Source organism: Girardinichthys multiradiatus, chromosome 2, assembly GCF_021462225.1.
Source record: "Girardinichthys multiradiatus isolate DD_20200921_A chromosome 2, DD_fGirMul_XY1, whole genome shotgun sequence".
In the NCBI taxonomy this organism is placed as follows: Eukaryota; Metazoa; Chordata; class Actinopteri; order Cyprinodontiformes; family Goodeidae; genus Girardinichthys; species Girardinichthys multiradiatus.
In genome coordinates, this window is record NC_061795.1 from 40,268,182 (window position 1) to 40,281,527 (window position 13,346).

The window sequence follows — 13,346 nt, forward strand, 5'->3', positions numbered from 1 at the left end:
GTGGTCTCAGCTTAACCAAAGTATCAGTGAATATTTTTGTGACAAAAAAAATCAGCTTTTCTTTTCAGGAAACACTTAGCAACTGCATATCTGTTCGCTTTGGTCAGTCTTGATCTAAAAAAACAGTCGAAGCCAGGTCTGCTTGCATGTTTCCTTCCTAGAGGACAGAAACCTTTTTAACCTTCCCTGGTATACAGAGTCATTTGGTCCTAACAGGCTCCCTATCTGTAGCAGTAAAAAGCTCAGTAATAAAATGTAACGGGGTAATAGGACAGCAGAGGAAACGTTTCAGAAGTGATGTGAAATACTCCCTAAATCACTGTTCAGTTCTCACACCACACCAAATGTAGAATTAGCCATAATGAACTCGCTGGGTCCTGATTTTAATCAAATCCAACCTCAGATTAGCAGTGCATCAATCAGCCATAATATTCTGACTACCTACATAGCACAGTCCTGTATTGTACAAAAATGCTACACTACCACAGCTTTGGATCCAGGAAAACTGGTTGGTGACCAACCTGGCAAGGTCTACTGGTGTCGTTTGGAATCAAATCTCGCATCCAGGTACAAGACATGCCAGCATGCTGAGTTTTTGTTAAACATGTAGTTCTGTTACAGAGTTGTTTGGTTTACTGATACCATAGAGGGTTAATTTTCTTTTTACCATCAATGTACCAGATTTGTCTATTTTATGACTGGTAAATATTCATATTTGAGCTAGGCTTAGGTTAATGTGGTCAGGGATTAAATGCCGCTGGCCTCACCTATTCCCTTTCAGTTATTTTATTACCTGCCTAATTCCCTTTTGCTTCCTCTGCTTGTAAACTTAGGTTCTGTTTGGATTTTCTCAACACTATTTGACAACATGAAGTTGACTGAAAGATCTCAAAAACCAACACATCATCCCACAACTTAAAGAAATTTAAGAATGGATGAGAAACGCAGTTACTGTGTCTGGAAAGCTATTTATAAGGCTTTGGGACTCCGGTGAGTCACAGTGATAATAGCCGTAATTCCCAAATGGAGAAACAACAGAACAGTGGTGAATCTTCCCAGGAGTGGTCAGCCTACAAAACGCCAACCGTTCACCAAAGCACCACAGGCCCACTTGGGCAAATACTTTTTCACGGTATAGGTCACACTCCCTTTTCCTCCTTTATGTTTTTAATTAAGCATTTTAAATGTTTGTTCCACCAGATTCTCGTCGCAAACGCCAAACATCCATATGACTCCTCTTCCTCTCCTCCTCCTTTTCCAGTGGAAGCGGACTGTGGTTTCTGTGTGATGATGGTACCAGGCCACATCGCCGCCCCACTCCAACTATCTCCTTTGTTTTTCATACTATTGCCTCCTCTTCCTCCTGGGACAGAGCATGCCTTATGTTTTACTCCTCAAGCTTGCTGTCTCTGTAAACTGAGCTCATTTATGCTTTTTATTGAGATAATTTGTTTTGCTCATCTTGAAGAGGTTCAGTTTTAACTTTAATTTATTGTCTCAAACCTTAAACCCAGTTTAAATTGTGGTGAGACTGAAGATTTCTTTTGATTCATATTGTTTTCAAAAAGTCTTAACATTAACCCCATTTTATGATGATGCTGTCAATAGGTTTCTTTCTCAGCCTGACAATATATAGACCAATGTGGAGTGAGCAATGTCAACATTGTTAGCATACCACCCATTGTCTAAGCCCTCATCTGAGAAGTGTACTCAGGGACTCCTGGATCCAAATAAAGTATGACAAATCCCCTACTGTGTACTTTACAGCTCAGAAATAACCCCTGCATTAAAAATATAGAGGTTCAGAAGCTTCCTGGCTTTATATTCAGAGAATAATGTTAAAGTATGTCATGGCAGGTGTTGGTAATAGAGATGTATTGAATATAGACTTCAGAAGAAAATGTCATATTGACTCAAAGATGGAGACAGATGAGTGAAAGAGGGGAGAAGGGGGTAGGGTGTGAATGTTAGCCATTACCTAAGCAATGGTTTCAATTTGTATGTACTTCACTCCTTGAAGGCAGGAACTAGACATGCTGGAAGACATCTTGTAATAAACACAAATATAAAGGCTCAAATTATAAATTTTATATTCAAAAAGTCACATCCTAAGACACTGATGCTAACCCGCTTTGTTTCCTTGGCTGCTTGTGTCTTAAAGAGTGTTGATCCGATTTATTACGTTTATTATGGAAACCTATTTTAGCACAGCTAATTTTTTTTCAACTGTCAATTTCCTTTTTGTAGATAAACTGATATTGCAGTTTTTTTTTAAAGTGTGCATTATGCAGTTGCTCAATCTTTCACTCTATAAAGAGGAAGTCTCACATTCTTCTTCTTATGACTCTTGCTTCACTTTGGTATTAATGTTTGTGATGAGACCTTTTGCCCCTCCTTGAACCGTCACCTTAACGTGGTGGAGGGGTTTGAGTGCTCAAATGATCCTAGAGGCTATGTTGTCTGGGGCCTAAATGCCCCTGGTAGGGTCTCCCATGGCAAACAGGTTCTAGGTGATGGGTCAGACAAAGAATGGTTCAAGAACCCCTCATGAAGAACACAATATCGAGGCACGTGACGTCGCCCGGTACGGCGGAGCCGGGGTCCCACCCTGGAGCCAGGCCTGGGGTCGGGACTCGTCGGAGAGCGCCTGGTGGCCGGGTTGCTCCTCGCGGGACCCGGCCGGGCCAAGCCCGAACGAGAGACGCGAGGCCATCCTCCAGTGGGCCCACCACCTGCAGGGGGAACCGTGAGGGACCGGTGCAAAGAGGATTGGGTGGCGGACGAAGGAGGAGACCTCAACGGCCCGATCCCCGGATGCTTAGGCTGGCTCTAGGGACGTGGAATGTCACCTCGCTGGGGGGGAAGGAGCCTGAGCTTGTGCGGGAGGTCGAGAGATATCGACTAGAAATAGTCGGGCTCGCCTCCACGCACAGCGTGGGCTCTGGAACCCATCTCCTTGAGAGGGGTTGGACTCTCTTCTACTCTGGAGTGGCCCACGGGGAGAGGCGGCGGGCTGGTGTGGGTTTGCTTGTTGCCCCCCAGCTCAGCCGTCTCGTGTTGGGGTTTACCCCAGTGGATGAGAGGGTTGTATCCCTGCGCCTTCGGGTTGGGGAGAGGTCTCTGACTATCATTTCAGCCTACGGGCCGAGTGGTAGTGCGGAGTACCCTGCCTTCTTGGCGTCCCTGTCGGGGGTGCTGGATAGTGCCCCTCCCGGGGACTCCATTATTCTGCTGGGGGACTTCAACGCCCACGTGGGGAACGACAGTGACACCTGGAGAGGCGTGATCGGGAGGAATGGCCTCCCCGATCTGAATCCGAGTGGTGTTTTGTTATTGGACTTCTGCGCTAGTCACGGATTGTCCATAACGAACACCATGTTCAAACATAAGGGTGTCCATCAGTGCACTTGGCACCAGGACACCCTAGGCAGGAGGTCGATGATCGACTTTGTTGTCGTATCATCAGACCTTCGGCCGCATGTTTTGGACACTCGGGTGAAGAGAGGGGCTGAGCTGTCCACTGATCATCACCTGGTGGTGAGTTGGATCCGCTGGAGGAGGAGAAAGCCGGACAGACTCGGCAGGCCCAAGCGCATAGTGAGGGTCTGCTGGGAACGCCTGGCGGAGCCCTCGGCCAGGGATGTATTCAACTCCCACCTCCGGGAGAGCTTCGACCAGATCCCGGGGGATGTTGGAGACATAGACTCAGAGTGGACCATGTTCTCTGCATCTATTGTCGATGCTGCTGCCCATAGCTGTGGCCGTAAGGTCTGCGGTGCCTGTCGTGGCGGCAATCCCAGAACCCGGTGGTGGACACCGGCAGTAAGGGATGCTGTTAAGCTGAAGAAGGAGTCCTATCGGCTGTGGTTGGCTTGTGGGACTCCTGAGGTGGCTGACGGGTACCGTGAGGCCAAGCGTGCTGCGGCCCGGGCTGTGGCAGAGGCAAAAACTCGGGCCTGGGAAGAGTTCGGTGAGGCCATGGAGAAGGACTACCGGTTGGCCTCGAAGCGATTCTGGCAAACCGTCCGACGCCTCAGGAGGGGGAAGCAGTGCTCTGCCAACACTGTTTATAGTGGGGGCGGGAGACTGCTGACCTCGACTGAGGACATTATCGGGCGGTGGAAGGAGTACTTCGAGGATCTCCTCAATCCTGCCATCACGCATTCCGTGGTGGAAACAGAGGCTGAGGACTCGGGGTTGGACTCTTTCATCACCCAGGTTGAAGTCACCGAGGTGGTTAAAAAGCTCCGCGGTGGCAAGGCTTCGGGGGTGGATGAGATCCGCCCTGAGTACCTCAAGTCTCTGGATGTTGTAGGGCTGTCATGGTTGACACGCCTCTTCAACATTGCGTGGCGGTCGGGGACAGTGCCTCTGGACTGGCAGACTGGGGTGGTGGTCCCCCTTTATAAGAAGGGGGACCGGAGGGTGTGTTCCAACTACAGGGGGATCACACTCCTCAGCCTCCCTGGTAAGGCCTACGCCAGGGTATTGGAGAGGAGAGTCCGACCGATAGTCGAACCTCGGCTTCAGGAGGAACAGTGTGGTTTTCGTCCCAGCCGTGGAACACTGGACCAGCTCTATACCCTCTACAGGGTGCTCGAGGGTTCATGGGAGTTTGCCCAACCGGTTCACATGTGTTTTGTGGACCTGGAGAAGGCATTCGACTGTGTCCCTCGTGATGCCCTGTGGGGGGTGCTCCAGGAGTATGGAATCGCATAAATTTGGTCCGCATTGCCGGCACTAAGTCGGACCTGTTCCCAGTGCATGTTGGACTCCGGCAGGGCTGCCCTTTGTCGCCGGTCCTGTTCATAACTTTTATGGACAGGATTTCTAGACGCAGCCAAGGGCCGGAGGGGGTCTGGTTTGGGGACCAGTGGATTTCGTCTCTTCTTTTTGCGGATGACGTGGTCCTGCTGGCCCCCTCTAGCCAAGACCTACAGCATGCGCTGTGGCGGTTCGCAGCCGAGTGTGAAGCGGCTGGGATGAGGATCAGCTCCTCCAAGTCCGAGGCCATAGTACTCGACCGGAAAAGGGTGGCTTGTCCTCTTCAGGTTGGAGGGGAGTTCCTGCCTCAAGTGGAGGAGTTTAAGTATCTCGGGGTCTTGTTCACGAGTGAGGGAAGAATGGAGCGGGAGATCGACAGACGGATCGGTGCAGCTGCCACAGTAATGGGGGCGCTGTGCCGGTCCATTGTGGTGAAGAGAGAGCTGAGCCGAAAAGCAAAGCTCTCAATTTACTGGTCGGTCTACGTTCCTACCCTCACCTATGGCCATGAACTTTGGGTCATGACCGAAAGAACGAGATCACGGATACAAGCGGCTGAAATGAGCTTCCTCCGTAGGGTGGCCGGGCACTCCCTTAGAGATAGGGTGAGGAGCTCGGCCATCCGGGAGGGGCTCGGAGTAGAGCCGCTGCTCCTCCACATCGAGAGGAGCCAGTTGAGGTGGCTCGGGCATCTATACCGGATGCCTCCTGTACGCCTTCCTCGGGAGGTGTTCCAGGCACGTCCCACCGGGAGGAGGCCCAGGGTACGACCTAGGACACGCTGGAGGGACTATGTCTCTCGGCTGGCCTGGGAACGCCTTGGGCTCCCCCCGGAGGAACTGGAGGAGGTGTCTGGAGAGAGGGACGTCTGGGCGTCTCTGCTGAGTCTGCTGCCCCCGCGACCCGGTCCTGGATAAGCGGAAGACGACGAACGAACGAATGATGAGACCTTTTGATAAAACTGGTCGTTCTTGCTGCTTTCCGTATGATAAGTTGCTTTAACCAAAGTTCAGAGGCTTCTTCAGATCTGCTGTAAGACAGACTTCTACGGGAGATCCTTTCTGCCCACAGCCATCAGCATCTACAATGGCTCTTTGAAGAAACTTGCATAATATGAGCTACATCAACATTTAATTTCCCTTTGGGATTAATAAAATATGTTTTGAATTTGAATTGAATATACTTCAGATTTACACAGCTACTTAAAAAGATTTTAAAAGTTAATTTTGTTTCACAGAAAGTGCAATATGTCCATTTTTATTTACAGTTTTTCTCTCTTCACCGCCATTGCTGCTTCCATTTGAACAATCCACTTTGACCCACAATGAATGGGATAGGGTTGCGCACAAAGGATACACTGGAGCCATCCTTCTAATATGAGGAAAGGAACAACGCATTTGGAGGAGCCTTCGAATTTGTATAGCCTTTGTCGCTTCGCTATGACGTAATCGGCCTACAGATACAGCCATCAAGCACTGTAAACCCAAATAAGTAGAATCTACTTTAAAAAAATCAAGGTGACTTGTTGCCTTAATTTTTAAGTAATGAAGCATTAGTTGAATGAGTGAAGTGGACTACGTTCAATGTGCTTGAGCCCCTAATGGAATGGAAAAGAACATTTGGGTTAAATGTACAAATAGCCAACTTTTTCAGTTCCTAAAATAAAAAAACATGTTTTTCATGAAGTGTCTTGCCCAAGGTGTGAACCCCCAACCCACCAATGACAAGACAAACCCCTACCACCGTCACCACCGTCACTGATGCACCACCACATTGTGGTTTTCCATATTGACACAATAGCCAACAGGCAAACATTTGGTTACGTAACTAAACCTTAAAGAGTTCTAACTTACCGTTTTGTGGTTGAGGTGACGTCATTCACCAAAGGCTTCAAACTTGGGTTGAATAACTTGCCTACTAGAACTTCACTTGTTGAAACTTTAAATACACTCGCATTCCTTGTCTCGGTTTTGTCTCCAAAAGTTCAGATCTCATCAGTGACACTGTTAAAACTGGTTTAAACTAGATTTTTGGCAGGTGTGTGAGGTCAGTGCGTTGCTAACAGGCAAAACCTGATGATATTGAGTTGTTTGAACTCGAACATGTAATTACAATAAGATAGGCCATTAAATAGTACAGTTTACTCAGAAATCAAAATTAATATAAAGAAATGACACGTTTAAATAATACGAACTCAGTTTGTTAGAGTGGAAACTATTGATTGGACTTAAAAATACAATTACAATAAAAATGACATGAAAAGGTTCAGCTTAATCTGAATTAACAAGTAATGTCAATAAGGTAGACACATTTAAGTAATATGAACTCTCTCTGAGTTTAATCAAAATCTGGGTTTACAGTGAAGGATGCAGCCCCTGATTTTCACACAGCCACGATCTTATCTGCAACAGAAGGTATCAGATTAATCTCAGTTTGGAGATTCAAAGAAATTCTCATGGGGGGGGGAGTCAAGCTAGCATTTAGTTGATTCAAGGGCCAGTTAGTCAGTTTGACCAAATATTATATTGATTAATTTCATACCATGTAATTTTGCAATGCTCAGCTATTCATCTTAATATATATATATTTTTTTTCAGCTGAACAACTTTTGACTGATCAGCTCAGTCCACTGGGAGTGGCTCCATCTCTCTAATAGAGGGTGACACGGGAGTGGATTTTCTCTCCTGTCCCATTCCGCTCCCACAGAAAAATGTCTTGTCCCATCCCAATCCCAGGCCAGCATAACGAAAAAAATCCTGTCTCGTCCCACTCCTGGTAAATTGACTCCCACTCCCGTCCCGCTCCCATTTTTGTTTTTTTCATTTAGTCTTTTGGCAATTTCTTTCTTTGAAGGACCAGTTAGGTCCCTGTTTTTAGCTGTAGTAAAGGCCAGTTAAAGTAAAAAGAATAATAATGAAGAAATAATAAAATATCAAACAAGGAAACAGACCATGCTTATCTTAGTTGAATAAACAAAATGTACATAGTTGTATTTTACTTATTTATTAAGTGACTGTTTCCTTTGAACAATGACATCACTTTTATGTTTCAAGTTGCTGAAACGAAAGAAAAATGCACCTAGTAAGAGAACTGTACTTGTTGAACAAAAGGCCAAAAAGGCATTATCTTCATAATTTAGAAACTGTAGCTCAATGGTTCACAGCCCTGGTCCTCAGGGACCCCTTCCCTGCAAGTTTTAGATGTGCGTCTGATCCAGAACACCTGATTCAAATTCTAACATGACCTCCTATACAGGCATCAAGAATGGAGGGTCAAACTGGACAAAATTAATACAATAAAATCATAATTAAATAAATAAATGTTGTGAAGTAAATGTAACATGAAAGAAATGTAACATTAAATGTGCCATTAAATTAAAGGTACCATTTATTTATTTAATACATCATTAGAAACAATAAATGTACCATTATATCATGAAATGGACTATGCAATTAAATGTGCCACTGAATAATTAAGTATAATTTTAAAGACAACATGACGTAATTAGTGGTACACTTAATATTTAATGATGTATTAAATAAATTGTACATTTAATGGTACATTCAATTTTTTTCTATTTCACAATATATTTATTTAATATCTTCCCTTGATGAAGCCTTTCTACGAGGTCCGCGAGAGGACATGGGGGGAATTTTTTCTCTTTTGTGTCCCCACACAATAGTCTTTGCGTTATTTCGCAATACTTTGTGGGATAGTTTCCAAACCAGATAACTGCAAAATTGAAACAAACACAACACCCGTTTTGAGATTTATTGAGTTTTATTTTGAAATCAGCATTAAATAAAATTATCTTCAATCAGACTAAAAGACAGTTTTTATCCACAAGCTGTCAAACAAACTACTGAACAATAAAACTGCACGAAACCACATCTGTGACACTTTATTTCCTTATTACTGCTGCATGATGTGTACTTTTTTTTTTTGTACGCCATTAGTGCTTTTGTTTTTATCGTGATTTAACGGTTCTTATCCTAAGCATTTCATCACATTGTTTACTGCGTGTTAACCTGTATATGACAAATAAACCATATCAATGACATATCAGTGTTTGTTTTATGAGCAGTTTATCATCTGTGCTGTTGCTCCAAAATGCCGAACGCAAAAGTATTGAGTGGAGACGCAAAAGAAATACATTTCCCCATGTCCCCTCACGGGCTTCCGTACCTTACCTCTTAAATCTTTAGTGCACATGCAGCAATTTTGTTGGTCAGATGAGACTTGACACATGATGGTATTTTTGGTTTGAGGAATGAAGAGATGCAGGACTGATTTAATCCAGAATCTGTTTTACAAGTGTCCTTTAATCACTGGTGAACTTGATTACGACTAAACACGTTTTACAAGCAGCAGACTGCATGTTAACAGCGCTACATTCAACTCTCCTGAAGTTCGGTAATATTTGCGACTTTCCTGTCAGCTCTATGAGTTTAATAGATAAGTCCTTACTTCTGACTTTACGTTACAAATCCAATTTTACCACGTCCAGTTCTCCACCTGCGTTTGCTCCCTCCATTCTGAACGCAGGTGGAAAACACCGAGCAGAAGCACTGTTGGCTTGTGGGTCGTGTAGTTCGTTTGACTCACATTATAGTATAGGCTTCTTGGAAAAAAACTACACAATGGCGGTGTCGATCCAAGTTTTTTTTTCTTAAAGTTTATAACAAAGTCTCAGTTTTACATTTCCAAAGACAATTGATCCTAGTTTATTTCCCTCCTATTAGTTAGCTCCCGCTCCCGTCTGCTCCCGTTCATTTTTTAATCCTGTACCGTCCCAATCACGGGATCTTTACTGATGCTGTCTCCCGTCCCGCGGGTTTCCCGTGGGAATCCCGTGACCCGTGGGACTCCCGAAAAAATGTCAGCCTCTACTCTCTAACCAAAAGAGACAGCTGTTCTTATAATCAGGCTAACACACATTTGATCTTATCTCCCCAGAAAAATGGTAGTTGTCTCAGGTTGCATAACACAGACTTTGAGAGGAAACTGTTGAGCTTAAGATGGTTGAAATTCTCTTCAAGGGCTCCTGATTTTAGCAGCTCTTAGCTTGACTCCCTCATGAGAATTTCTCCTGGATCCCTCTAATTAACTACACCTAAAATGTTTGTTTTGGATTATTGGAAGTGGGTTCTTTAAAGTTGTTATAAGTAGTTACTATTTTACCTGATGTGGAAAACTTGTTTTAAAAAATCTCCTCTGGGATAAAGTGAGAATGTGGCAAAGAAGTGTTTTCTAAAAGCCTGACCCAAACCAAAGCCATACAGAATATTATTATTTAGTATTTTAAACTAAACAACTTTTATAGCTATCAGGATATGCTTATCATATATTGCATTTCTACACGGGCCACAATGGTCTTTGTTGCCAAATCTCAGAAAAGCCCCAATTTTGTCATAACCTGGCTCATAGATTTGGACAAAAATGGGAAATGACTAAACAAAAAAAAGGAACATATTTTCAGGTAATTTATGTCCACATATTGAAGGCAAAGTAAACCACTGGAAAACCAAATGTAAGGTAAGGCCTTGGAGGAGCAATGCCACAGCCATATTCAGTCATATTCAATAAATTAGAATGTGTTCCAATGAGGCTCGTTAGTCAGATTAAAAGTACCTTTTCTAAAACTACTTTTAAGCTGGTATGAAAAATACATTTCATTAAGCCATCTATTCTGCATTAAAAAAGTTTATTTTTTATTGGCCTGATGTAATATTCTAATATTAAATGTCTTGTTTTCATTAGCTGTAATTGGAAAAACCATTATTAACAGAAATACAGGCTTTAAAACATCAGTCTGTGTGTGGTCAGTATAATGTGTTTTACATAGTGAATTGAGTTACTAAAATAAATGAACTTTTCAATAATATATTCATTTATTGAACATGGCTGTATTATTGGGCTGCTGCATGCTGGTGACTTGATCCAATCATCTTGGCTTCCTGAGATGGAAAATCCTTTTACCAATTAGTATTGTTATGAAATGAATTAGATTTTATTGTACTTGTAGCTGTAGAAGAAAAGGAATTTTAATCTATATGATTACATTGATTTGGATTATACAGTTCAGTATACCAGTTATATTGGTTTATCCTGAAAAGGGCCTCAAGATGACGATTGTTTTGAACTGGTGATATAGAAATAACCTGAACTAAAACCCATCTCCCAATTTGGTTCTACGTGCTCCAAACAGTTTTGCTGGTGCATCTGGACAACAGCAATTGCTGATGATACCTGATAAGGCCCCTAATAGCTGCTATGTAAAGGTTTGTTAAGCTGGATTTGCATTAAGCTTTTTATTTATTATTTAATTTATCTGGACTGCTACATCTTTATGCCCTAAAATGGTTAAAAAGAGATTTATTTTGTAAAAGCCTAGCCTGCCATCATTGAGGACTTTCACTGGCCTGATCAAGCATTGCCCTCATTTCATGAACTAAAACTACAAATGCATTTGAGGCATTTCATTGAGTAAACGGCTTGCATTTAATCTATGATATCATATTTTGCGAAATGTAAAAGGCATCTTGTTTGTTTTTAACATTTGACATGACAAAGGCTGCTGGTATGTCATTTGTGTAGATATGCTGATACATTTGGTTGACTGCAGGCAGGTCGACTTATTAAAAGAAGAGAGAAAGGATAACCCAAACCCTAACTCTGGGTACATTCTGGATGATCCATGTAAAATAACATATAACACATGTTGGTTCTAGAATTGCGCCGTTTAAGGTGGCAGCAGGTTGGAGTAGCTCTGTTACTTTTCATTCTGATTAATTGTTTTTAAGTACTCAAATTCCTCTTGTAGTGGATAAAAAATTTATATTTTTGGATGATTCTCCACTCCGGTATCGGATGCTGTGCAGCTGGAAGGATTTTTTGAGATATGGCTGCCGGATCATATCTACAACTCCGTCTCTCTGCGCGGCTTTTTGACCATAGGAGCAGACAAGGACTTAGAGGAGCAGCAAACACAAAGGAGGTGGACTGGCAGTACTTGTGAATAACATATGGTGTAATCCAGGACATGTTGGTGTGAAGTGTTGTCTCTGCGGTCCAGATATTGAACTGTTAGCAGTAAGTTTTCATCCATATTGTTTACCCATAGAGTTCACCACTGTTATTTTGGCAACAGTTTACATTCAACCTTTAGCTGTTGCTGACACTGCATGTGATGCCATTAGTTCAGTTGTTGCTACATTACAAACACAACAGCAATGCATTTTTGGCAAAAGTTGCTGATTTTAACCATGGTTCACGATCTGCTACACTTTCAACATTTCAACAGTTTGTCAGCTGCTCTACCAGAGAAAACAAAACATTGGACTTGTTTTATGCAAATGTCAAGGACTCTTATATCGCTAAAGCAAGACCTCCTCTAGCCAAATCAGGTCAGTCTTTTTTATGTCTGCTGGAAATGTAAGCCCCTTGATCAGAGGCAACCTGTAATTGGAACTGTGAGGACATGGTCACAGGGAGCTAAAGAAACCCTGCGAGGTTGTGTGAGGCTACAGACTGGGATGCACTGTGCCAGCCACATGGAGACGACATCAATGCCTGAGTGTGTGACTGACTATATAAACTTCTGTGTGGATAACATCATCCCCACCAGAACAGTGAGATGCTTCCCCAATAACAAATCCTGGATCACCAGTGACTTGAAGGACCTGCTTAACAAGAAAAAAAGAGCCTTCAGAGAGGGAGACAGGGAATTATTGATGAGTATACAGAAGCAACTTAAAGTCAAGATAAGAGACAGCAAGGAGGTGTACCAGAAGAAGTTGGAGAGCAAGCTCCAGCAAAACAATATCAGAGATGTGTGGACAGGGATGAAGAAGATCAAAGGCTTCAAGCAGAAGGAAGATCGGACCGATTCGTGTCTGGACAGAGCCAATGAACTAAATACATTCTTCAGCAGGTTCAGTTCAGAAACAAGTTCAGCATCCTCCTCTCCTCCTCACAGCCAAACAGACATCTCACCCTCCTTTGACCCAAAGCTTCCTTGTCACACCTCAAATGTTTTATCTTCTACCTCAGCCATGGACCCTTTTGCTTCTACATGTTTGCCTTCAACCAAGTCAGAAGATACTGATGCTCCCTTTGCCTCCTCCTTCCACCTGTGTGTCTCAAGACGTCAGGTGAAGAGACAACTGAAGAGACTGAACCGGAATAAGGCTGCAGGTCCAGATCATGTCAGCCCTTGTGTCCTGATGTCCTGTGCAGACCAGCTCTGTGGGATTCTGCAGCACCACTTCAACCTTAGCCATTAGGCCTACACTATTTCCATCATGGGAGAAGAAGTGGAGGTGGTGGAGGAGTATAAATACCTTGCCGTTCACCTGGACAACAATGTGGAGTGGAGAATCAACTGTGGAGCCGTTTACAAGAAGGGACAGAGCAGACTGTACTTCTTGAGGAAGCTTAGGACCTTCAGTATTTGCTGCAAGATGCTGCATATTTTCTACAAGTCTGTTGTGGAGAGTGTGATCTCTTCTGCCATCATCTGCTGGGGAAGTAGCATCAGAGCCAGGGACTTAAAAAAGCTCAACAAGCTGATTAAAGAAGGC

General features: G+C 43.6%; 1 protein-coding gene and 1 long non-coding RNA gene across 3 annotated transcripts in view; both read left to right on the forward strand.

Moving 5' to 3' along the window:
- fa2h (fatty acid 2-hydroxylase) overlaps positions 1–13,346 on the forward strand; it is a 53,321-nt gene that overhangs the window by 15,147 nt on the left and 24,828 nt on the right. The window lies entirely within an intron of this gene.
- Positions 874–2,388, forward strand: LOC124882078. The gene is made up of 2 exons (XR_007041811.1): positions 874–1,132; positions 1,262–2,388. It is a non-coding gene; the product is annotated as an uncharacterized LOC124882078 (long non-coding RNA).